We start from the raw sequence: 26,727 nt of genomic DNA, 5'->3' as shown, positions 1-26,727 counted from the left end.
TAAACTTAAAAAAAAAAAATGAGTGGGGTGGGATAAGAACACTTTTACTTTATCTTTTGTATAGAAATGTATTGTCCATGGGGCTTCTCTGGTGGCTCCGTGGTAGAGAATCCACCTGGCAAAGCAGGAGACATGAGTTAGATCCCTGGGTTGGGAAGATTCCCTGGAGAAGGAAATGGCAACCCACTCCAGTATTCTTGCCTGGAAAATTCCATGGACAGAGGAGCCTGGCGGGCTATACAGTTCATGGGGTCGCAAAAGAGTTGGACACAACTCAGCAACTAAACAACAGCGAATATTGTACCTACACTTTTAAGAGTACGTAAGTACTTTTTCATAACATGTATTTTGGACACAAACATGGTAGGCAGATTTTTGTAAGACATACTTGCTTAGTACTTATAAAAAAATAAAGAACTTTAAATACCTTTATACTGGGAATATCCTCTTGAGTTTTACCACAGTGTCTGAAGTTTCTTTTTCCTCTTATACTTAAGTTTGTAATACCTGAATTAGTCTAATCTTTAATACATTAATTTAAAGCACCATTACTGATAAAAGATGTAATGAAAATACTTAGTTTACTTCAAAGTATTCTAAGTTTAGCAACTACAAAAAGATCATTAGGGAATGTCATTCTATGGAAAGGAATGCAAGTACAATTTTTTAATCCAAAAATCATTTATCATTTTGGCATGATTCTCAACTTCTAGTGTAGAAATTGGAGTTAAAAAATGCAATAACAAAGGAACATCCCCTTTTTTAAAGAGCTCAAATTTTAGAGGATAGAATGGGTAAGGAGAAGGGGCACATGGAGTGAAATGACAGATGGGTAAGAAGTTTAATCATAATTCAATGTACTAAGCACTAGATCAGCAGGCAACCAGTGTGTTATGGGAGTGACTTAATTACCTCTAATACATTGTGCATGACTATTAAATCAGCTGAGGTCTTTAGTTAGAAAGAGTGTTGGAGTTTTATCATCCAGGGACAATGTTATTTTGGAAGGAGGCACAACTAATAGAGGAAGATTAAATAGAATCTGGGAGGAAGAAACAACACGTTTGAAAAAATAATGTGGGCAATGAGAAGTCTCATTTATGGTGCTGTTGGCATCTTGACAAGGCACAAGTCCTGCACTGCTGGTCACTGAGCATTCTTAGTCCTTGCTCCTTAAATGATCTTCATTCCCCCAAATCACCATGGCAATAAAAATTATCCCCAGACATTGCCCAACACCTCCTAGGGGAGCAGTACCATCCCTGGAGGAGAACCACTGAGTAGTACGTGCTTTGTGTGAGGTATGGTTGGAATTGAGGATGAAAAGGGAGGCTTGAGTGCAAATAATAAAGGTCTTGAGTGCCATGTTAAGAAGTTTGGATGTTATCTGAGGGTTTTGAGCAGGCTGTGAACTAGAGAAATTGCTTTATTTAATTCTTGCAGAAGTGCAGGAGATGAGTTGGAGAAGCCTACTGTAACAATTGCAGATGTGAAATCTTGTTCTGATGAGAAGTTTGTGCGCAGTGAATTTCAGAGATTTAGAATCAATGAGATAGTAACTAAATAATTTCACAGAGTGCAGAGAAAATCAAATTTGATCATAGGGTTTCTGGCTAAGGTGATTGGGTGAATAGTTTTGCTATTAGCACAGATAGAAATATATAGTCTTACAGGAAATTTGCCTGTATTGATACTTCCATTTTATAGAATTATTTGGATTAAAAACTAGACAGACACAGCTCCCCCAAAGTATCAATACATTGATCAAATTTTTCAAATATGCACGTTATCCTTAAAGTGTATGATTTGAGGTAGCTAATAATGTGTATTCTCATAGTTTTTGAACCACCCATAGGAGAATGGGGCCAACTTGAACTGGATTCCTGTTTAGATTGCTTTAGACCATCTATGTGGTGGCGGTGGGGATTTGAGCACATGAATGGTCTGTGTGGGTGCTTATTCTAGACTAACAGTGTACAGGGAAGATGAGACAAGAGTTCAGATGGCTCGGCATTTATTCCACGTTCTATGCTTAGCATTCTATACACTGTGTATGGACAGGAGGGTGGCCATTAATGTTTTGCTCCATCTGGGACATTGGGGACTGAAAGTGGCTGCTCTTAAGAACTGTGCAGGGACATGGGGCATAAACCAGGACTGTCTTGGGCAAACTGGAATGGCTAGTCATTCAGCAATATCCCGGGCTATGAACAGGGTCTTCCTTAGAGAGACACTCTGAGACAGGGCTTAACATTTACATCTTGGCTAAGGTGATCCCTTTTCTCAGAATCGGAGAGGAGAGCAGTGACTGTAAATCAGCCTTAGAAAGAGAATCTCCATGTGAAAATGGGTTTGCCATGGTTATACTTATTGTAAGTGAATGCAATCAATGTTGCAATTTACTGACCTAGAAATCATTACTTATTTGGTACAAGCGGGAAGTGCTTATTAACAAGGCTCCTGTGAAGCAAAGTGAAAGTGGAAGATTATTTCTTAATTCTCAGTATATGACTGAGGATGACCATGGTTCATTCTTAGTAATATTGGCTCTTTTTCATAGGTACTTGGCATATGTTGCATGTTATTTATATTTTATATAGACGATGATACACTCCACTCTTTTTTATTAGATTATTTTGCCATACATAGGCCATTACAGTTTTGAGAACAGTGTCCTGTGCTATAAATAGGTTCTTATTAAATAGGTTCTTATTGGTTATCTATTTCATATATAGTAGTGTGTATATGTCCATCCTAATCTCCCAATTTATTCCTCCCCCTACTTATCTGCTGGTAACCATGAATTTGTTCTCCACATCTGTGACTCTACTTCTGGTTTGTAACTCACTGCATTTGTAGCCTTTTCTAAGTTTGCACATACACGCCGTATCATATGACACTTGTCTTTCCGAGTCTGACTTCGGTCAGTACGACAGTCTCTAGGTCCATCCATGCTACGGCAAGTGGCATTCTTTTGTTCTTTTCTATGGCTGACTCATATTCTGGCTTCTTTTCTTGACATTTTCTTTCTGTGCATATTTATGTCTTTCTTTCCTTACACATGTTTCATCCTGTCTTGTAATTTGTTTTTACTTGATGTGCTATGAACATTTTTCCTTGTCATTTAATATGAGTGCATGTTTTCTACTGAATAGATAACCATAATACATCTAGCTGATTACCTATTGAAAATTTGCGTTCAGTTTTTACCATCATAAGCAGTTATATGAAGCATTTCCTTGTATATAAATTATTTTGCTTAAACACACATATGTAGTTTTATGCATTTTTCTGATTTATTTTCATAAGATAAACTTTTAAACATAGCACATATTCCCAGCTTTATTGAGATATAATTGAGATACAAGCATAATGCAAATTTCAAAGATTTTTTTCGTATATATTGCCAAATGGTCTTCTGGGAATGTTGTGCCTGTTTACATATTTACTGATAGCAGACATTTTCCCTTCTCACCAACAAAGGGTACTAGTGACAAAAAGTATAAAACATACTTTTTCCTTTTAATATGCTTTTCTATGATACAAATGCTTAGAAAACTAATATGATGGCATCCGATCCCATCACTTCATGGGAAATAGATGGGGAAACAGCGGCAGACTTTATTTTTCTGGGCTCCAAAATCACTGCAGATGGTGATTGCAGCCATGAAATTAAAAGACACTTACTCCTTGGAAGGAAAGTTATGACCAACCTAGATAGCATATTCAAAAGCAGAGACATTACTTTGCCAACAAAGGTTCGTCTAGTCAAGGCTATGGTTTTTCCAGTGGTCACGTATGGATGTGAGAGTTGGACTGTGAAGAAAGCTGAGGACCAAAGAATTGATGCTTTTGATCTGTGGTGTTGTAGAAGACTCTTGAGAGTCCCTTGGACTGCAGGGAGATCCAACCAGCCCATCCTAAAGATCAGTCCTGGGTGTTCATTGGAGGGACTGATGCTAAAGCTGAAACTCCAATACTCTGGCCACCTCATGCGAAGAGTTGATTCATTGGAAAAGACTCTGATGCTGGGAGGGATTGGGGGCGGGAGGAGAAGGGGACGACAGAGGATGAGATGGCTGGATGGCATCACCGACTCGATGGATATGAGTCTGAGTGAACTCCAGGAGTTGGTGATGGACAGGGAGGCTTGGCATGCTGCGATTCATGGGGTTGCAAAGAGTCGGACACGACTGAGTGACTGAACTGAACTGATGACACAAATGAAGGTAAACATTTATTTTTCACATGAATATTGGCATTGTAGAATATTCACCAGAATCTTTGGCCTTCTTTTTCCATCTATTTACACAACTGTTTCCTTAGTAATATAAATAAAAACTTCAAATGAAGTGTAAAAGAGAATGATATATTCACAGATCATAAATGGAGCATTCAATGAATTTCCACAAAGTGGACACATATATGGTACTACTACTCGAGAATAAATGTTAACAGCACCCCCAGGAATCCTCATTGTATCCTTACCAATTACTCCCCTTTTTCCTCCTTCAACAAAACTGGTATCCTGACTTGTAACCAAAACCATGCAAAAGGTTATTCATGACAACACTAATTATACTAGCTACAAATTGGAAACAACTCAAGTATCCAAACGATAGCGTCTAAAAAAGTATATGGAGAACTCGAGATGAACTGCAACATGAAGCATCATAAATACATCCCATAATCTGACATTGAATGAAGGAGGCTATAAAATAATATGTACATTTACATGCTTTTCAAAAAATAGGTAAAATTCATCTATGGTGCTAGAGATATGCATTTATTGAATACTTACTGTATGCTGACTTCAATCCTAGATACCCAGAGACAAAATAACGAGTAATAATTAGTTTCTGTCCTTCGAGTTGCTTATGGTATAGTGCAGTGATTCTCTACCAGAGATGATTTTTGCCCACTAGAGAATATTTTAGTAGTGTTTGGAGACATTTTGGCTTTTACAGTGCTCCTGGCATCTAGTGGACACAGGCCATGGGTACCACTCAATGCTGTGCTGTGCAAAGGGCAGCCTCCTGCAACAAAGAACTACCTGGCCCAAAATGTCAGTACTTGTGATGTTGAGAAAGCCTGGTCTAGTGGAAAGACAGGTAGTTAATAAGGTGTATTATGTGGTAGAGGCTGCCAACTATTTAGCTTCCATCCTGTGCCAACTATGCTATTAGATGTACTTTTTCTCATTTTATCTTTCAAATAAATGTGGAAAGTAGGTTATAGTGTTTCTATTTTATGAATGAAGTTACCAACTGAGTAAAATACACTTTCTAATGTTTGGGGTGGATTTTAACAATGAAGGAGATGCCACTTATAAAGACTGTGTGTTTCCAGAATTATTAGGATTAAGTATTATAGGAAGAAAAAAAGGGGAAAAATACATGGAAAGGTATGGAGTTGCACCAAAAAAATCATTCATTTTGAAGTAAGATGCAGGAGGTTGAGTACATTTCTACTGTAAAACCAGAAATGGTGCTAGTTAGGTTGGTGGGGGCTAGGTCAGTGCAAAACTTATGTGCTAAATTTAGGTAGTAGAAATATCCTGAAAGCCACAAGCTGTTAATGAAGCATGACAAGTAAGGGAACGATAAGCTTATGATTTGGGGAAATATTTTTCTTTCAGTTGGAAAATGGGCTAGAAGAGAGTCTGCAATGAAGGTAGCAAGATCAAGCATCTGGGTTAAAAAAACAAACAAAAAAATCAGCTGCATCCTTGTTAGACTCTCCCTGGCCAATCTATATAAAATTTAACCTTCCCTATTGCAATATTTCCTTTTCTTTATCCCTTCTACTCTTCTTTGCTCCCTCTTTCAGTCATTCTTTCCCTCCCTTCTTCGCTTAGCACTTATGGGTAACTAACACACGGTATATTTTGCTTATCTGTTATATTCACCTCTCCCGCTAGTATGTAAGTTCCAAGAAGGAAGGGATTTTTAGTCTGTATTGTTCAGGCTCATGTTGTGTATAATTGTGTCTGACGTATTGTGGGTGTTTAGTAAATACATTGAATGAATAAATGACCTAAGTTAATTATAGTGGAAGTGGAGGAGTGGAGAGAGATATTGAGGAATAATCAATAGGACTTCTTAATCAATTGGAGGGTGTTGGCCAAAGGCGAAGGGAGAAATTAAGATTACTCTTATGACTCTGACTTGAGAGCTGGAGAGTAAAATTCATCGAGGTACACAATATAGGAAGAGGAGTATATTTGCTCGAGAGAAGGATGGTGGTGGAGAATGGTTGATTTGAGGCATGTTGAGCTTGGAGAAGGAAATGTTCTTGTCTGGAGAATCCCAGGGACAGGGGAGCCTGGTGGGCTGCCGTCTATGGGGTCGCACAGAGTCAGACACGACTGAAGTGACTTAGCAGCAGCAGGAGCTTGAGAGGACATCCTGGGGAGGATGTCCAATAAGCATTTAGATGTCGGGGGCTGGAGCTGTCAAAGGAGAAAGAACTGAATTATTGACAAGAAGAAAAGAATATCAACAGAGGGAAAGAGTTCTGAGGATTGAAGCCTGAAGAGTGTGGACCTCTTACAGCAAGCAAAGCAAAGCCTGTAGTGGAGGCTCGGACAGAAATACCAGGAAAATGGGAAATTAGAGAATGATGTCCCAGAAGCAGGTAGGGAGACTTGAAGTATCAAGGGGTCAATGCCAAAATTGTGCCGTTGAAACAACAGTCGTTGACCTTGGTGGAGGTTGTTTCACTGTTGTTGTTGGAGTGCTAGCCTAATTACTGTGGTTTTAGGGAGTACATGGAGCCTTAGGGAGGAGCCACGATTATAGGACACTTTCTCTTTCCCTCACCACTAAGCTTGTTGAAAAAGACTCTCTGATGATAGGTAGAAGGTTTACAAATTAGGAAATCGCGTGTGTCTGGGAGGGGGAAGGTGGAGAGAGGTTTGAACAGAATATAGCCAGTTGAGATGGAGAAAGGGATGATTAAGGAAAACAAGATCATTTAAGAGACAGAAGAACTTAGGATCTAAAACCTAAGTGAGGAAATTAGCCTTGAACAGAACAGTTGTTTAATCAGCAGTCTACAAAGAATCTATCTACCTCAGTGCGAGGAAGGGGATCAAAAATGCACCAAAGTGAAAGAAAAAGCACTAGTAAATATTTTTATGTATAAGAAAATAATATACGTGTTTGTATTGCCAGGGACTATATGTTTTAACAAAATCATTTGCAAACAAAAATTACAGAATTGAGATTTCAACTTTTGTATCCAGTAAACTGGCTACTTTTTTTTCACTCTATTTTATGATTCCGTCCTTGTTTTGACACTTTGTGAAAAATGTGTTATGGGCTGGGAGAATGTTATAGTTTGTTTCTAAAATGAAAAGACACAAGTTTAAAAAACAGGTAATTTTGAATGTATAAGCATCCCTTAATTGATTAACCCTAAGGTCAGCATTTCAGTTCAGTTCAGTTGGGTCCAACTCTCTGAGACACCTGGACTGCAGTATGCCAGGCTTCCCTGTCCACCACCAACTCCTGGAGCTTGCTCAAACTCATGTCTATCGAGTCAATGATGCCATCAAACCACCTTATCTTCTGTTGTCCCCTTCTCCTCCTGCCTTAAATCTTCCCCAGCATCAGGGTCTTTTCCAAAGACTCAGTTCTTTGCATCAGGTGGCCAAAGTACTGGAGTTTCCGCTTCAGCATCAGTCCTTCCAATGAATATTCAGGGTTGATTTCCTTTAGGATGGACTGGTTGGATCTCCTTGCAGTCCAAGGGATTCTCAAGAGTCTTCTCCAACACTACAGTTCAAAAGCATCAATTCTTTGGTGCTCAGCTTTCTTTCTAGTCCAACTCTCACATCCATACATGACTACTGGAAAAACCATAGCTTTGACTGTTTAGACCTTTGTTGGCAAAGTAATGTCTCTGTTTTTTAATATGCTGTCTAGGTTGGTCATAACTTTTCTTCCAAGAAGCAACCATCTTTTAATTTCATGGCTTCAGTCACCATTTACAGTGATTTTGGAGCCCAAGAAAATAAAATCTGTCACTGTTTCCATTGTTTCTTTATCTGTTTGCTATGAAGTGATGGGACCAGATGCCATGGTGTTAGCTTTATGAATGTTGAGTTTTAAGCCAACTTTTTCACTCTCCTCTTTCACTTTCATCAAGAGGCTCTTTCATTCTTCTTCACTTTCTGCCATAAGGGTGGTGTCATCTGCATATCTGAGGTTATTGATAGTTCTTCTGGCAATCTTGATTCCAGCTTGTGCTTTGTCCAGCCCAGCATTTTGCATGATGTACTCTGCATATAAGTTAAATAAGCAGGGTGACAATATACAGCCTTGACGTACACCTTTCCCAATTTGGATCCAGTCTGTTGTACCATATCCAGTTCTAACTGTTGCTTCTTGACCTGAATACAGATTTCTCAGGAGACAGGTAAGGTCGTCTCGTATTCCCATCTCTTTAAGCATTTCCCACAGTTTGTTGTGATCTGCACAGTATAAGGCTTTGGAATAATCAATAAAGCAGAAGTAAGTGACTTTTTTGGAATTTTCTTGCTTTTTCGATGATCCAATGGATGTTGGCAATTTGATCTCTGGTTCCTCTGCCTTTTCTAAATCCAACTTAAACATATGGAATTTTATGGTTCATGTACTGTTGAAGCATGGCTTGGAGAATTTTGAGCATTACTTTGCTAGTGTGTGAGATGAGTGCAATTGTGCGGTAGTTTGAGCATTCTTTGGCATTGCCTTTCTTTGGGACTGGAATGAATGCTGACCTTTTCCAGTCCTGTGGCCACTGCTGAGTTTTCCAAATTTGCTGGCATATTGAGTGCAGCACTTTCACAGCATCATCTTTCAGGATTTGAAATAGCTCAACTGGAATTCCATCACCTCCACTAGCTTTGTTCATAGTGATGCTTTCTAAGGCCCACTTGACTTCACATTCCAGGATGTCTGGCTCTAGGTCAGTGATCACACCATCATGATTATCTGGGTCATGAAGATCTTTTTTTTTTAATAATTCTTCTGTGTATTCTTGCCACCTCTTCTTAATATCTTCTGCTTCTGTTAGGTCCATACCATTTCTGTCCTTTATTGTGCCCATCTTGCATGAAATGTTCCCTTGGTATCTCTAATTTTCCTGAAGAGATCTCTAGTCTTTCCCATTCTGTTGTTTTCCTCTATTTCTTTGCATTGATCACTGAGGAAGGCTTTCTTATCTCTCCTGCTATTCTTTGGAACTCTGCATTCAAATGGGTATCTCTTTCCTTTTCTCCTTTGCCTTTCCAGTCTCTTCTTTTCTGAGCTATTTTTAAGGCCTACTCAGACAACCATTTTGCCTTTTTGCATTTCTTTTTCTTGGGGATGGTCTTGATCACTGCTGCTGTACAGTGTCATGAACTTCCGCCCATACTTCTTCAGGTACTCTATCAGATCTAATCCCTTGAATCTATTTGTCACTTCCATTGTATAATTGTAAGGGATTTGATTGAGGTCATACCTGAATGGTCTAGTGGTTTTCCCTACTTTCTTCAATTTAAGTCTGAATTTGGCAATAAGCAATTCATGATCTGAGCCACAGGCTGCTCAGCATTTAGGTATTTTAAAAAAATTACTACATTGTCAAGTTTCAGTCATTTTGGAAACTCCTGCCATTCTTGAATCATACAGTGTAATGATGCATTTGAAAAAAAAAAAGTCAAGGTATTAGAAAAATGGTTAGAATGTTTTTTAAAAAATCTGGATAACAACTATAAATAAGGGGATATAGATATTACTTTGAGTACCATAAAGGCTTTATAATTGTTCAATGATCTGTGAAGATGCAGACCTCTAGCAGATATGTTGGTGTAACCTCAGTGTTTGTGGGATTACAGGAGAAATAAAATAAAGTTAAAGTCTTTATTTGGAAAATACTTACAAATTGTCTGAATGTACAATTGGGCTGCACATGTGAAATTGATACAGAGTTAGACAGTAGTAATATACAGCAGCATTACCTAAAGTGCTGCTGATGCACACAGACAAGTAGGGTTGGTGTGTCATGTAACAGAGGATAGAGAAAGGAAGGCTTCCCAGGTGAAAAGTGAAAGTGAAGTCGCTCAGTTGTGTTCGACTCTTTGCGACCCCGTGGACTGTGTAGCCCACCAGGCTCCTCCATCCATGGGATTCTCCAAGCAAGAATCCTGGAGTGGGTTGCCATTTCCTTCTCCAGGGGAATCTTCCTGACCCAGGGATCAAACCCAGGTCTCCCACATTGTGGGCAGACGCTTTAATCTCTGAGCCAGCAGGGAAGCCCCTCCCAGGTGGGACAGTGGTAAAAAATCTACCTGCAATGCAGGCAACCCGAGTTCAATCACTAAATGTGGAAAATCTCCTGGAATAGGTAATGGCAATCCTCTCCAGTATTCTTGCTTGGGAACTCCCAGAGAGCCTGGTGGAATATAGTCCATGGGGTTGCAAACTTAGCAACAGAAAAGAGAGAAGTCAGTGGTTAGGTGAGAACAGTCATGAAAAGCTCCGTAAATTGTGACTTAGGTATATTCTCTCCTTCTGTCACCATCTAGCCTGGGTGGTTAGATCAGTAGTGAAGAGCTAGGAGGAGTTCAGAGGACATACATGAGCATGAAGTATGAAAGGGCCAGTAATGAGACCTTGATGTGAAATCTGGAGATAAGTGATATAGCTCCAACTAAAAATGATATTCAAATTTAGGGACTGAAATTCTGATTATATACTTAAATGAAACCAGAAATGTCCTACCACAACTATTGTGTTAGAGTTGTTTTGCTTTGGGTTTGATCTTCAGCAAACTAGCAAGTGGATTAAGGATACACTGAAGGAGTCTCTCATAGTCTTTATTTTGGAGTAGAGGCTGTGCTAGAGTCAAGGAAGCGTAATAATAAAGGAAGGACTTCAGTAATTTTCCTAGTGCTAATAGTAGGTATTTATCTGGTGAGGAAAGAGGGCACACTGTAATTTGGGAGTTGGTTTAGGCTGTGTAAAAAAGTGTGCAAATGTAGCAAACACTTGATGCTTACCTTATATACACTATACAAGGGCAATGTGTGTTTTTAGGGAAAAAGTGCAAGGGAATACAATGTGGTAAGAACCTCGATAGTGATGCCCTGGGTGCTCAGGGAACCCATGGACATCAGCTAACATGCACTTGGACGTGGGTAAGTCTCAAGATTCTGTAGAGAGTGTATCGTCTGAAATGATCCCAAAGGAGGAGCAGGGTAAGTAAGAGCAAGAGAAAAAAGGGCATTCACAGCGGGAGTCCACTGAGAGTTGGAGAAAGTTTGAGAGTGGAATCCTAGAAAATGAGGATGGAGGATCCATAAGTTGGGCAGGCAGTCTACTTGTTTGAATTTTCTCTAGTGACAGCAAGGAGTTAAGTGAGGTGATTCTTAAACTGCAATGTACATCAGAATCATCTATAAAAACAGAGGTTGCAGGGTCCTCCCCTAGAGTTTCTGCTTAGGTAGATTGGACGTGGTGCCCTAGAACTTGCCTTTTCAATGAGGTTCCAGGTCATACTGCCATGGCTGGCTTCGGGAATCACTGCTACAGTGTAATAATTACGTTGTCTCTATCACTGATTATGGAAGAGAAGGCTTTGATTTAGTAAAAGACACATTTTAATATGCATAAACACATAAGGATATTGTGATGGGTATTCTTCCCCGCATCCCTCATTAATCATCAGTGTATTAAAATCAGTGATCATATATCTGATTGTGGATTCTACTAAGTTGACCATGGTGGAATACACTGACTTTTGGATCAGGCTTCCAATGCTCCTGACTCTGTGCTGGCTCCCTTCTCTGCCTCCTCCACTTTGTCATAATTCCCTCTTCCTAATTCTCTACGATTCCAATAGTGTATGTATTCTGGCACATATGGTATTCGAATTTATAATTGTGTTTTACTGTCTAGGAATCTGATTCCCATATGCTTTGATTTTGTGGACAGAGTTTCTGACAAAAGATTCTGATTTAAAGTAGCTTTTCTTTTAAAAAAAGACTGAGTCCCTAGCTTTTCTAGGGACTCAGACAGTAAAGAATCTGCCTGCAATGAGGGAGACCCAGGTTTGATCCCTGGGTCAGGAAGATCCCCTGGAAAAGGAAATGGCAACCCACTCCAGTACTCTTGCCTGAAGAATTCCATGTATAGAGGAGACTGGCCTGGGCTCGCAAAGAATGGGACATGACTGAGCAACTAACACCTTCACTTCTACTGCACTAGTAGAAGCATTATAAACTTTTATTTTGGACCAGACTTTAAAGGGAAGAGCAGGGGAGTGTTAACTGGCAGAAAAGCAGGATCATGGTGACTACCCAGGTAGAGAGGGGCCTTCTGTGGGCCTTGTCTACAGCTGGCTCAAGAATGGAGATGGATCAGGTATTACAACTTTACTCTTTGACAATGGATGACCCTCATATTGTGAGCTCCAGTGTCCTTATCTATAAAAACCAGGGGAGTCTATGAAAAGTTTACTCTAACATGCTGGGATTCTGAATGCCTTCATAAATCCCTTTTGTTAGTTTATAGAAATTCAACAGATTCTGTGTATTCATTTTGTATCCTGTGACTTTACCAAATTCATTGATGAACGTTAGTAGTTTTCTGGTAGCGTCTTTAGGAATTTTCTGTGTATAGTATCGTGTCATCTACTCAATAATGACAGTTTTACTTCTTTTTCAATTTGGATTTCTTTTTTTTCTTCTCTGATTGTTGTGGTTAGGGTTTATAAAACTATGTTGAATAAAAATGGCAAGAATAGATACCTTTGTTTTCTTTCTGATCTTGAGAAGAAATGCTTTCAGCTTTTCACCACTGAATATGTTGTTAGCTGTGAGTTCTTTTCTATTCCTTTAAACTGGGTATACTGTGAAGACATTTCCTATCTTTTCATTCTGTAAACAAAGTTCAGATAAAGATAAGCAATAGCTTATTGTGCTGTGCTGAGGAAAGCAGGTAATAACAGCATATTTCTAATAGTTCTTAAAGGAGAGGATGTTTTATTCAATTAATAAACACTTTCACTGATTAATCTGTGTGTGTTCACAACCCTACAAGGCCTTTGGCAAGCATGTAGAAGTTCCTTTAAACTAATTAAAAACTACACATAGATCTGGAAGAAACCTAATTGATTCTGTTCCCTCTCCCCCTTCTCCCCCCAACCCCAATAAATGTGCATATTGAGGCTTATGAAAGAAGTGTTTCCCTAAAGTCACACAATTTGTCAGTAGCAGAGTGGCCTCAGTGTCTGAGATAGACTCCAATGGAATATTCTTTCCATTATACTATTCCTTAAAAATAAACCATGTAATATAGATAAAACTATTATGTATAGTTACAAACCTGAGCATTATAGAAAGATATCAAAGTTTCTTTGACTAGTTTTTAAAATTAATGGTTAGTTTAAATGTTTTAAATCCCATTGACAGTTGCAAGACATTTGGTTTTTCTAAAAGAAATCAATTTGTGGAAAATCACTTTAAAAGAACACTGTATTACAAGGAACTCCTGGGCTCTGATTGGGCTTTTGCAGTAAGTTTGTAGCTTTGCAAGCTTAGACAAATTATGTAACACACTCTGAAATAATAACCTTCTAGTTCATAGTAACCTTCTAATTTGTAATTCTAATAACAAACTTCTAATTCATAATAATTCTCATATCTATAAAAAACTTGGTAATGGAGTACTACCTGGTATTGGCCATTCACTTCTCTAATATTGATTTCTCTGTGACCTTATATATATTTTAAGTCTATTTTCTGCTGTGTTCAGTCTCTCCTTCCAAACCTTATCTTTACTTGGTTTACACGAATATGCATACTTTTATTTCTTAAAGACAGAAAATGAAACATAGGCGCTTCAGTGTAGTTTGTAATAAATTGATGCCTAATTTGGAAAAGGAGCTCTTTATTATTTAAGTATTTTTGTTTGTAACAAAATCATGTTATTGCATTAAAGTTCATGAGGTGGATTCTGCTTCAGTGTCTATTCTAACCTGAAAGAGATTCAGTTATATTTGTTAGTCATTCAGCAGATACGTCTGTAGTCATCTGTTGTGTCAAGCACCTGTATCCTGTGAATACTGAATAGAATAAGACATGCTCTGTCTTCTTCGGGGCTCTCCATTTAATTGGGTGATTATAGTGAAGAGTCGGACACGACTGAGCGACTTCACTTTCAGTTTTCACTTTCATGCACTGGAGAAGGAAATGGCAACCCACTCCAGTGTTCTTGCCTGGAGAATCCCAGGGACGGGGGAGCCTGGTGGGCTGCCGTCTATGGGGTCGCACAGAGTCGGACACGACTGAAGCGACTTAGCAGCAGCAGCAGCATAGTGAACATAGTTATTAACAATAATGAAAAGAATTACCATCATGGGTATCTTGGTGCTGGGAGACTTGAGGGGTTTTGTGGAAACTTCATGGCTTGGGTGAAAGGTACACACGTGATGAATGAAAGTAGTACTAATAGATGGGTATGTCTAGCAAGAAGGATCTTGTGTTTGAAAACTGAAGGTTTGAACTGATTCCAGAAGTGAAGGAGAGCCACTGAAAAATTTTAAAGCAAGAAAATGACATGACTAACTTGTGTTTTTGAAAGATCACAGATGTCCTCAGGTAGCTGCAGTCAAACAGTCTTAGTTTGATCATTGTGATCTGAAACACCAGTATGGTTACACCATCAAGGATTTAAGACGTAGGCCAGACTGGAGACACTATTAACAACTCCAGTTATGGTTATTCAGCTTCACGCTGCAGTTGTTTACTATGCCGACCTAGGGTAGCCATGCTGTGACTACTTATAGCAAGAGAGACTCTGCTGTAGTGGTATCAGATAACCTCTAGAGAAAACTCAAGGGGTGCTCTTTCTTGCTATTTGATCTGGAAGACAGATTACATTAAATAGATATTCTAAGAGCTTCCTCTCTGCGGCAAACATGGCTATGTGATTTTCAATACTACTTATAAAATATTTAAAAATTTTAAAGTATGGTAGCAAGGTTTGGAAAGAGCCTATCCTGATATTTAACAGAAGAGCTCTTTTTCAAGCTTACATTTAATTTTCTTGTGGGTTTTGCAGCTCTCTTGAATGAGCCTATTATTTCAGGATACACCCAAGTCCGACAATATCATTCTCTGTTAAAGACAGATGCTACCTTGCACTATTTCCCTTTGTGTATGGCACCTCTTTTGCACTTTCATTTTTAAAGTGCTTTCCAGTACATTCTTTGATTTGTTCTCAACAATCCTATGATGGTGATAGTATTATTCCTACTTAAAGAGCAAGGTTAGTCCACTGACAAGCCTAAGGGTTGGCTGCCACCGCATGGCACAGCAAAGACCATATCTACTTTTATCATCAAACGAGGTAGCAGACATGACAAGGCTACTTTCACAAACAGAGCTGGGTAAATATATCAGATCACTAGATACAAACACGATGCAGGTTTTAGCCAAAATCTTGTTTCGTAAAAGTATCCTTTTTTGTCCTCTTCAGTCAACCCCTTCACTGACAAGTGAATTCCACACATAATTGAGAAAGTAAAAGCTTATTAAAATAGGGTGGAATTTTGACCTGTTGCAAACTGATAAGTAGTCGTCCTTTTAAATTTATCAATATAGTGTGTTGAACATTGAAGTAATATTGTCCCATGCTGAAATAACTAAACTGTAGCATCCTTATATTTGTTTGATACTGTATTTGTGTTACACAGCCAGTGTGTATAAGACATCTCTATGTCTCTCTAAGCTTAAGTGCTTTCATTTGGTGTTTTAAAAATGAAATTCTTTTATTTTTTTCCCCCTTTCTAATGTGCCCATGAATTTCCATCATTTTCTAGCTTTCATAGTCAGCATCATATGACCAGCAGCAAAATCAGGCCTGTCACCTTTTTGGTAGGACCCTTCAGGTGAGAATAATTTTCAGATTTTTTTATTGGTTGGAGAAAGTCAGAAAAATGGTATTTTATGACACATAAAAATGATACTGTAAGGTTTGGGGTTCATGAATAAAGTTTTATTGGAAAACAGTCATGTGTAATCATCTAATCTAATCATGTATAGACAGAGACTGTAGGGCCCACTACACCTGGAATACCTACTGTCTGGCCTTTCACAGGAAAAGGTGAAAGGCTTTTACCTCTTTGGAGTGTGAAGGAATTGAGAGATTCTTCCTATTTTCCTTGGATGGAGGTTGAGTGGAGTACAAGGCAGATATTAGCTTACATATGCTTTTCCATTTAGTTGGGTGGAGAGATCTGCATTTTCCAACATTTGGAAAAGTTCAACTAAGTCTCAGGTCTGAAATTTATTAAACTGCTTTGGTTCCACCTTAATATAAAAGGGTAACAAGCTACCAAAAAAAGAAAAGCACAAGGAGTAACCTACATGAGAGGTTGGCTACTGGCAGGAATTTAAAATCTGAAAAGAGATACTCATTTAGTTTATAATTTTTGAAACTTCATTCACTGTTATCACATTCCTTTTCTAATTTATTTTGAGGTAGTGTCCTTTTCTTTCATAATCTTTAAATGGGAAAAAAAGCCCTTTAAACATCTAGCTATGTATTCCCATTGTTTTTTTTTCCCTATTGTTTTGAGAGTTATTTCAAGTATCCATCACTTGAACATATGAGAAATGAAACCAACACTTTTATAGTTCCTTATTATTTGACCACATGATTTTACACAAGGCTCAATGTTTCTTCAGATTTCTTTGTGTGGGTGGGCAAGATATAATTTTTAAATAGTCAGATGTTGCAGTGAAGGTACCAGCAACATATTTTACAAATTTGAGGGTTTTTCAAAAGAAGTGTTGTAACACTTTAAATCAGGAGAAAACAATTTTTGACAACATATATATACTCTGAAGTTTAAATAAGGCTTCAATTCTGATATTGGGCTTCACTCATGGCTCAGCTGGTAAAGAATCTGCCTGCAATGCAGGAGACTTGGGTTGGGAAGATCCCCTGGAGGAGGAAATGGCAACCCACTCCACTATTCTTACCTGGAGAATTCCATGGACAGAGGAGCCTAGCAGGCTACAGTTCATGGGGTTGCAAAGAGTCAGACACAACTGAGTAACTAACAACACACTTTGTTAAAAAGCATATAAAACAGAAACACATGAAAAGATGCTCAACATCACTCATTATCAGAGAAATGCAAATCAAAACCACTATGAAGTACCATTTCACGCCAGTCAGAATGGCTGTGATCCAAAAGTCTACAAGCAATAAATGCTGGAGAGGGTGTGGAGAAAAGGGAACCCTCTTACACTGTTGGTGGGAATGCAAACTAGTACAGCCACTATGGAGAACAGTGTGGAGATTCCTTAAAAAACTGGAAATAGAACTGCCTTATGATCCAGCAATCCCACTGCTGGGCATACACACTGAGGAAATAAGAAGGGAAAGAGACACGTGTACCCCAATGTTCATCGTAGCACTGTTTATAATAGCCAGGACATGGAAGCAACCTAGATGTCCATCAGCAGATGAACGGATAAGAAAGCTGTGGTACATATACACAATGGAGTATTACTCAGCCATTAAAAAGAATACATTTGAATCAGTTCTAATGAGGTGGATGAAACTGGAGCCTATTATACAGAGTGAAGTAAGCCAGAAAGAAAAACACCAATACAGTATACTAACGCATATATATGGAATTTAGAAAGATGGTAACAATAACCCTGTGTACGAGACAGCAAAAGAGACACTGATGTATAGAACAGTCTTTTGGACTCTGTGGGAGAGGGAGAGGGTGGGATGATTTGGGAGAATGGCATTGAAATACGTATAATATCATATATGGAACTAGTTCCCAGTCCAGGTTCGATGCACGATACTGGATGCTTGGGGCTGGTGCACTGGGACAACCCAGAGGGATGGTATGGGAAGGGAGGAGGGAGGAGGGTTCAGGATGGGGAACACATGTATACCTGTGGCGGATTCATTTCGATATTTGGCAAAACCAATACAATATTGTAAAGTTTAAAAATAAAATAAAATAAAAGCATATAAAACAGAATTCTGTAGTTACCTGAAAAAACAGTGTATACATTTTTGGACTGAATCCATTCATTCTACCAAATTGCAATTTGAGGATTAAAATTGCTGTCAGGGCAAGATTTTTCCCATCCTTGTCACTGCTCCAAAGGCCATGCCATCTTTAATGCACTTCATAAACTGAACATCTTTATAGTGCTTAGAAAGGGATGCTGAGTATTTGAAGCAATCTGCTGAAGGTTAGGTTTATTTGGCTGTAGAATGTAATGCAGATTTAATGTGGTATCTTTTAACCTTTTGTGTTCTGATCTTTATCTTGATACTCTGATATAGGTAAGTCAGATATTTTCTCCTTGTATTTTATAAGTGAAGGGACCAGGGCACAAAGAGGATGTAACTTTCCCCCCACCAAATTCACAATTACATTTAGATCTCAATTTCCCTAAATCCTGGCTCTGAATGTTTGAAGTAGATGACTTCCCATGTCGATACTCAGCAAATGATCAAATTCAGTGTGTTTAGCTGTGTGACCTAAACAAGAGTAAGGATATACTATGTTTATTATAGACAGTGGTCTTTGGATAATGCCTTTCATTTGAGTAGTACATATATATGGAGAAGGCAATGGCACCCGACTCCAGTACTCTTGCTTGGAAAATCCCATGGATGGAGAAGTCTGGTGGGCTGCAGTCCATGGGGTCGCTAAGAGTCGGACACGACTGAGCAACTTCACTTTCACTTTTCACTTTCATGCATTGGAGAAGGAAATGGCAACCCACTCCAGTGTTCTTGCCTGGAGAATCCCAGGGACGGCGGAGCCTGGTGGGCTGCCGTCTCTGGGGTCACACAGAGTCGGACACGACTGAGCGACTTAGCAGCAGCAGCAGTACATATATATACATATATACTCACAGGTATATAGTTAAAATTTATATGAATGTATAGGATATATAATTAAAATATATACACATATACCCATACACACAGTATGCTGATATCTTATTTGAGCTTCCTTCCACATGACATCTTAAACTATCCTTGTTGGCAAGTTTTTACACTTATAATAGTTCACATTCTTTTCTTAGATATTGTGCTGAGATCTTTGCCTCTGTTAAACCTCTGACTCTTCTCAACTCTGAGATAGGGCCTGATGTTACCTGCTTTTTAAAGGTGAGGATACTGAGGCAAAGAGAGCTTTACTGACTTGTTGACAGTCACACAATGGTAAGGGAGCCAAGATTGTAACCTCAGCTCTGCTAACCACTGTACAATTTGCAAGAACACTATATTCTCAGCATAGTTCTTATTTTCTGCCTTTGGTTCTTGTTCAAAGTGTCCTCTTCTGCACTTGACACAGTTGAATTTCACTCTGTTTTAACTCGCCTAAATAATAAATACACTCTTGACTTAAATCCATTCTGGTGGGCTTTACACAGACTTCTATCCTGGATCTTCTCTTAATTTAGTGAAATTAATGCTGGGTTTCTGCATCATCATTCAAATAGCACAGTTGTAAGTATCAAACACTGAGTCCTGAAGCCTCTGAATCTGTCCTTTTTTTTACTTTAGGTTGATCTATAATGAAGTTTCTCATGAGCTATGTGTAACTAGACCTTACCAGAAAAAATTTAATTTTAGATTTTAAGTCATAAGTGTTCATCAGCCCCTACTCGAATGGGATCACTGCAATAGTGCACATTGCAGAGGAGTGACCTGGGTAACATAAAGCTGAAGAGCTTTATTTAGGGATATTTATAAACCATTGCATGTTTTGAGAAGGAATTTTAAACAGCAGTATTTGAAGTTGTTAGAGAAGCCTAAAAATATTTAAACAATTTTAAGAAACCTCATATGAAGTCGCACAGTCTACTACTTTCCATGTGAAACAGCTGCTTAAAGTCTAATTTCAAATGTCTTTTGAAACAACCTGTTCCTTTAATTTCTGTTCAAAGTTGAGTGAAAACTGAGCCTAGAAACCTCTAGTTTTCCAGGGGTTGACTTGATGTTCTTTGATCCTTGCAACTGCAACCTGAAGACCAAATGCCCTTACCCCCTGCACCCTGTTTCTGTGTGGGTGTGTCTGCCAGGTTCTGAATCGAGGTGCCAACACTAAAGGATGATTAGAGAACCATACGCGATCGGATACTCATGACGTACTGAGGAGCCTGAGGCCCACAGCCCTGGTGACCAAGAAATAACAGGTTCCTCAATGTGTGTCTGAGGTCCTCTCTACCTCACTGATTCCTCCCTTTCTCCAATAATTGATTGTAACCTATAGAATTACGAATTATATTTTCCACAGTTGAGTTGAGCAAAGGTTGATTTTTTTGTTTTTCATTTAAGGTTTTCATTTTTCTGTTTATATTGTTAGCCACACCGTGATATTCAAATAAGAGATGGTTTTTGTCATCTAGATTTTGCTGGGGAGATAGTAAACCCTCTCGGGGTGTCAAGGCCCTGAGTAGTGAGGCACCAATGGAAGAGGAGAGGGGTGGGGGGGATCACCTTCTCCTCCACCCGGTTTGTTGGTTCTGTTGATTCATTGTAACTCCTTTTCCCGTGACTGTTAGCTCTTAGAGTATGAACCTCTCAGTGGTTTTTCCTTACTTCCACACTCTTCCTGCTTTCAAGAAGCTTGTATGCACGCGTGCTAAGTTGCTTCAGTCATGTCTGACTTCTCACGACCCTATGGACCATAGCCTGCCAGGCTCCTCTGTCCATGGGATTTTCCAGGCAAGAATCCTGGAATGGGTTGCCATGCCCTCCTCCAGGGGATCTTCCCAACCCAGGGACTGAACCTGCATCTCTTATGTCTCCTGCATTGGCAGGCAAGTTCTTTAATTCTAGCACCACCTGGTTAGCTGAAAATAAGCTCTCCCCAGCTCACCCTGTATAAACTTAAGCATAGTTACATTATTTCCTTGTTGCCTGTCTGGGTACCTTTTCTATTAGTAGACAGAAGATCCTGAAGTGCAGGAACTTTGCTTTTTTATCTATGCCTCTAGGTTGCAAAGAGTTGGACACAACTGAAGCAATTTAGCACGCATGCACTAGCTACCATCCTGATGTCTGGCCCTGAGGGGCTCTTATCTGTTGAAGTGAGGGGATAAAACAGCCATGCGCAGTCTATGGGGACCTCTTACATCTAGTTAGATGAAGACCTAATCTGGAACTTCATTTTTCTTCATTTGTTACTCAAATACTTAAAACCACACAAAGTAGAGGTAGTTTACAATTTTACCTCCTTTTTTGAAACTAAACAAAATAAGAGGTGAAATTCCCCACCCAGATCCATCTAAACTCAAGTAACCCCCTCCATCTAACCTGCAGTTCATTCTCGCCCTCCTTCAGGGACCATCACACACCATGGGAACCATTTCCAATATGTTTTATAGATGGAGTTGCCCTCTTTGGATTCTTCTCTCCCCTTTATCTCACACCTGCTCAGCAGAGGTTCCAACGTCCATAGCTCCTATGACCTGCCACACTTGCATATTTACGTTCTCATTATAATTGTTTTCAGATGTTGGACTATTTGTTCCTCCAATACGATTTGTAGTCTTTTACTAGCAGCCATGGTTTTTATTTTTATATTAAAGACATTTACAGTGCATGTGCAAGCCATCTCATATTAAACATTCAAATGAGTTTTTAAATATAAAGGAATTGAGTTTTTAAATGGCATTCTCTTGGCAAGCACTAAAACTCAACCATGTGTCCGGCACTGTGTTAGAAACAAGGAATTCAGAGACTGGAAAAAAAAAATCAAGTTTGTAATAGCAGAAGAGAAATGGATCTTTCTTCTCTGCCTCTAATGTACCCAGCACATGCTTCTGATATCTCAGGCTATGTTGCAATGCCCTGAAAGTGCCACATGGCCCCTTCTCTTTAGCTTTTGCACCTTCAGGACAGGGAACGAGTCTTATAATTTTATGTTCTCATAAAATGGCACAATGCCTGGCACATTCTCCCATTTTTTTGAGAATGTTTGGAATGAACTATTGAACTGAACTAGAGCATAATTTGAGAACTGTTATAATGGAGCCAGTATGGATACTGTGGGAGGACAGAAGGGATACCCGGGCTATTTTTCTGTTTCTTGGCTGGAGCGAGCCTCCCTTGCCAAATGACAGCCCTATCAGTTAGCATTTGGACACAGTTTTACTTGGACAGTGTTTTACTTAAACCGACACTGGCAGTCCTCCTTCGGTGGATTACATTTTTGAGGAGGCACTGTAATTTAGAAACGTGTACGTTGGATAAAGCAGGGTCTTGTATTTCTGAACAGGGACTTAAAGCCCAGATTTTTATAGACAAGACTCATGTTTAGTCAAGTTTGATAAACCTATTTTCTTAGGCAGTATGAAGTTTTATAAAGCTTACCAGTGTATTGAATGATCCCATTGGTATTTTGAAACTCACTTGTTTACAAAATGGACATAAAGATTTTCCTGAAGTTTTAATACAGAGGCTATTTCTGGGGAGTAGACATGGTGTGTCATTCAGGTAAGAAAGAATATTTCTGTATTTTCTGTTAAAGCTTCTGTATTGTTTTGAATTTTTATTTGTAATGAGGATGTTTTACTTTTATATAAAAATATACTTTTGTATAAAAATGAGTTAATAGAATTGACGTGAATATGAGCTGTTTAAAGCTTAAGAATTTTGGGGAGAGGCTTCTGGCTGGAGGGGAAAGGACAGATCTATGAGGCTGCACAAATGGTGGTTTTCTAGAACGCGCTTCAGTTTCAAGACAAGTGGCTGACCTGGGCAAGGGGTTGTGGATGGACCTGAAGCCAGGGAGCAAAGGCTTTCAGGGGCTGAGGTGTGTTATGCAGTTGTTAGCTTTAAAAAAAACTTTCGATTCCAAGGTGTTCACGATTAAATTACTTGTGTCAGTTCAGGTTGCTCAATGTGTAGCTGACCTGCTTTGGTTTTATGTTATGGCAAAGAGTGACTGAGACCAGGAAGGTGTGAAGGTCAGAGGAGCTTTGGATCACATTACAACTTCAGTTCAGTTCAGCTCAGTCATGTCTGACTCTTTGCAACCCCATGGACTGCACCATGCCAGGCAGGGGTGATGCATCCAGCCATCTCATCCTCTGCCGTCCCCTTCTCCTCCCACCTTCAATCTTTCCAGCAACAGAGTCTTTTCCAATGAGTCAGTTCTTCACATCAGGTGGCCAAAGTATTGGAGTTTTAGCTTCAACATCAGTCCTTCCAATGAGCACTCAGGACTGATCTCCTTCAGGATGGACTGGTGGGATCTCCTTGCAGTCCAAGGGATTCTCAAGAGTCTTCTCCAACACCACAGTTCAAAAGCATCAATGCTTTGGCACTCAGCTTTCTTTATGGTCCAACTCTCACATCCATATATGACCACTGGAAAAACCATAGCTTTGACTAGATGGACCTTTGTTGGTAAAGTAATGTCTCTGCTTTTTAATATGCTGCCTAGGTTGGTCATAACTTTCCTTCCAAGGAGTAAGCATCTTTTAATTTCATGGCTGCAGTCACCATCTGCAGTGATTTTGGAGCCCAGAAAAATAAAGTCAGCCACTTTTTCCACTGTTTCCCCATCTATTTGCCATGAAGTGATGAGACCAGATGCTATGATCTTAGTTTTTTGAATGTTGAGTTTTAAGCCAACTTTTTCACTCTCCTCTTTCACTTTCATCAAGAGGCTTTTCAGTTCCTCTTCTCTTTCTGCCATACGGCTGGTGTCATCTACTTATCTGACGTTACTGATATTTCTCCCGGCAATCTTGATTCCAGCTTGTGCTTCATCCAGTCCAGCATTTTGCATGATGTACTCTGCATATAAGTTAAATAAGCAGGGTGACAATATACAGCCTTGATGTACTCCTTTCCCGATTTGGAACCATTACAACTTGGCACCAATCAAAAGTTAAAAGTGAAAGTGTTAGTTATTCAGTCATGTCCAGCTCTTTATTTCCTCATGGACTGCAGCCTGCCAAGCTCACCTGTCCATGGAATTCTCCAGGCAAGGATACTGGAGTAGATAACCATTTCCATCTCCACAGGATTTCCCCTACCCAGGAATCGAACCCAATCTCCTATATTGCAGGAAGATTCTTCAACATCTTAGCCACCAGGGAAGCCTGTAGTTCTAGCAAAGGCTGTTATTGGATTCATGCTCAGTCCCTCAGTCATGTCTGACTCTTTGCAACTCATGGACTGTAGCCTGCCAGGCTCCTCTGTCCATGGGATTCTCCAGGCAAGCATACTGGAGTCAGTTGCCATTCCCTTCTCCAGGGGATCTTCTGGACCTACGAACTGAGCCTGTATCTCCCTCATTGCAGGTGGATTCTTTCAGTTCAGTTCAGTCGCTCAGTCATGTCCAACTCTTTGCAACCCCATGAATCGCAGCATGCCAGGCCTCCCTGTCCATCACCAATTCCCAGAGTTCACTCAAACTCATGTCCATCGAGTTGGTGATGCCATCCAGCCATCTCATCCTCTGTCATCCCCTTCTCCTCCTGCCCCCAATCCCTCCCAGCATCAGGGTCTTTTCCAATGAGTCGACTCTTCACATCAGGTGGCCAAAGTATTGGAGTTTCAGCCTCAGCATCAGTCCTTCCAATGAACACCCAGGACTGATCTCCTTTAGGATGGACTGGTTGGATCTCCTTGCAGTCCAAGGGACTCTCAAGAGTCTTCTCCAACACCACAGTTCAAAACCATCAATTCTTCGGCACTCAGCTTTCCTCACAGTCCAACTCTCGCATCCATACATGACCACTGGAAAAACCATAGCCTTGACTAGATGGACCTTTGTTGGCAAAGTGATGTCTCTGCTTTTGAATATGCTATCTAGGTTGGTCATAACTTTCCTTCCAATGCATAAGCGTCTTTTAATTTCATGGCTGCAATCACCATCTGCAGTGATTTTGGAGCCCCCCCAAAATAAAGTCAGCCACTGTTTCCACTATTTCCCCATCTATTTCCCATGAAGTGATGGGACCAGATGCCATGATCTTCGTTTTCTGAATGTTGAGCTTTAAGCCAACTTTTTCACTCTCCTCTTTCACTTTTTTTTTACTTTACAATATTGTATTGGTTTTGCCATACATCAACATGAATCCACAATGGAATATTACTCAGCCATTAAAAAGAATATATTTGAATCAGTTCTAATGAGGTGGATGAAACTGGAGCCAATTATACAGAGTGAAGTAAGCCAGAAAGAAAAACACCAATGCAGTATACTAACGCATATATATGGTATTTAGAAAGATGGTAACGATAACCCTGTATGGGAGACAGCAAAAGAGACATAGATGTATAGAACAGTCCTCTTTCACTTTTATCAAGAGGATTTTTAGTTCCTCTTCACTTTCTGCCATAAGGGTGGATTCTTTACCACCAATCAAGCCTATTATTTAAATGCTTCAGTGAATAAACAAATATTTAGCTTTTTTCCTAATGATTTAGAAAGCACTGCTGAACATGTGAAAACAAAGGATACTGGCAGGAGATGGTCAAATGATTATTTGGAAGGCTAAGGCAGGTTTACCGTTATCATATACAAGATCCTTTCCTGATCGTTACTGTTACCTGTAGGTCCCTATCATATATAGCTTCCCTCGTGGCTCACATGGTAAAAGCATCTGTTTGCAATGTGGGAGACCTGAGTTCGATCCCTGGGTGGGGAGGATCCTTTGGAGAAGGAAATGGCAACCCACTCCAGTACTCTTGCCTGGAAAACTCCATGGATGGAGGAGCCTGGTGGGCTACAGTCCATTGGGTCGCAACGAGTTGGACATGACTGAGAGACTTCACTTTCACTTTATAAGGGGTATAATTTCATGCTCCCAAATCTGAAAAAAAAAAAAAAATTGGCACTGAATAATTTTTTATTCAGTCTTTCCTGGTAAAAATCAAAAGAATTTCATTTGGAATGTTAATATAGTGGTATTTTCTGTATATTTAAGTAGGTCACAAGTATGTATTGAAATATCATTTTTGTTTTACTTTTAGTACATAAATATATTACAATTAAAAAATTCATAGCTCAGAAATATAACTTTTAACATTTCAAAATTCCACTATTCCCAGTCCCAAATTAACTTCTCTAAGCTACTCCATACAGACATACATAGTCTCGTGTCATGGTTTTATTGCATCGTATTCTATATACCCTGCACTTGCCTTTTTCATTTAATGATGTGGCTTAGAGCTTATTCTCAGTCATTGCTTATAATTCACCTTGTGCTTTTTCATGGTTGAAGTGTTTTACAATTTGAATGCATCAATATTTTATTGTACTTATATTTGAGAACAAATAATTAAACTTTCTTTTAGCCAGATTTACACCTGAAAAAGGGACTTTAGAGAGAATGTGGAATTTCTGGAATACCTATCATTCTATGGACTGGTATTAGGAGCATGGGATGAAATGAGGAAAGGGACCTACACGTAACAGTAATGATTAGGAAAGGATCTTGTAAAATTATTTCCAAATGCATACTGTTATAACTTTTTGGCCAAAAGGCTTGTTGGTGCAGACCACGTTAGAATCAGATCTTATAGATAACAGCTGATTTATGAAGTGTACAGTCTTCTCTTTTTTAAAATACAATGCATTGTTCTCTTCACCATTTAGTTCTCTTTTATACTTTGGAATGTTTATCATTACTTCTTGGAAAATAATACTGCTAACAAGAAAGGCAGCTTGCTTTAAAAA

General features: G+C 39.3%; 1 protein-coding gene across 11 annotated transcripts in view; it reads left to right on the top strand.

Moving 5' to 3' along the window:
• Positions 1–26,727, top strand: part of RSPO2 (R-spondin 2) — a 173,409-nt gene that overhangs the window by 85,727 nt on the left and 60,955 nt on the right. The window lies entirely within an intron of this gene.

The sequence above is a fragment of the Bubalus bubalis genome, chromosome 15, assembly GCF_019923935.1.
Source record: "Bubalus bubalis isolate 160015118507 breed Murrah chromosome 15, NDDB_SH_1, whole genome shotgun sequence".
NCBI lineage: Eukaryota > Metazoa > Chordata > Mammalia > Artiodactyla > Bovidae > Bubalus > Bubalus bubalis.
The sequence above is the reverse complement of the archived record's forward strand: the minus strand, read 5'-3'. Positions and strand labels throughout refer to the sequence as shown.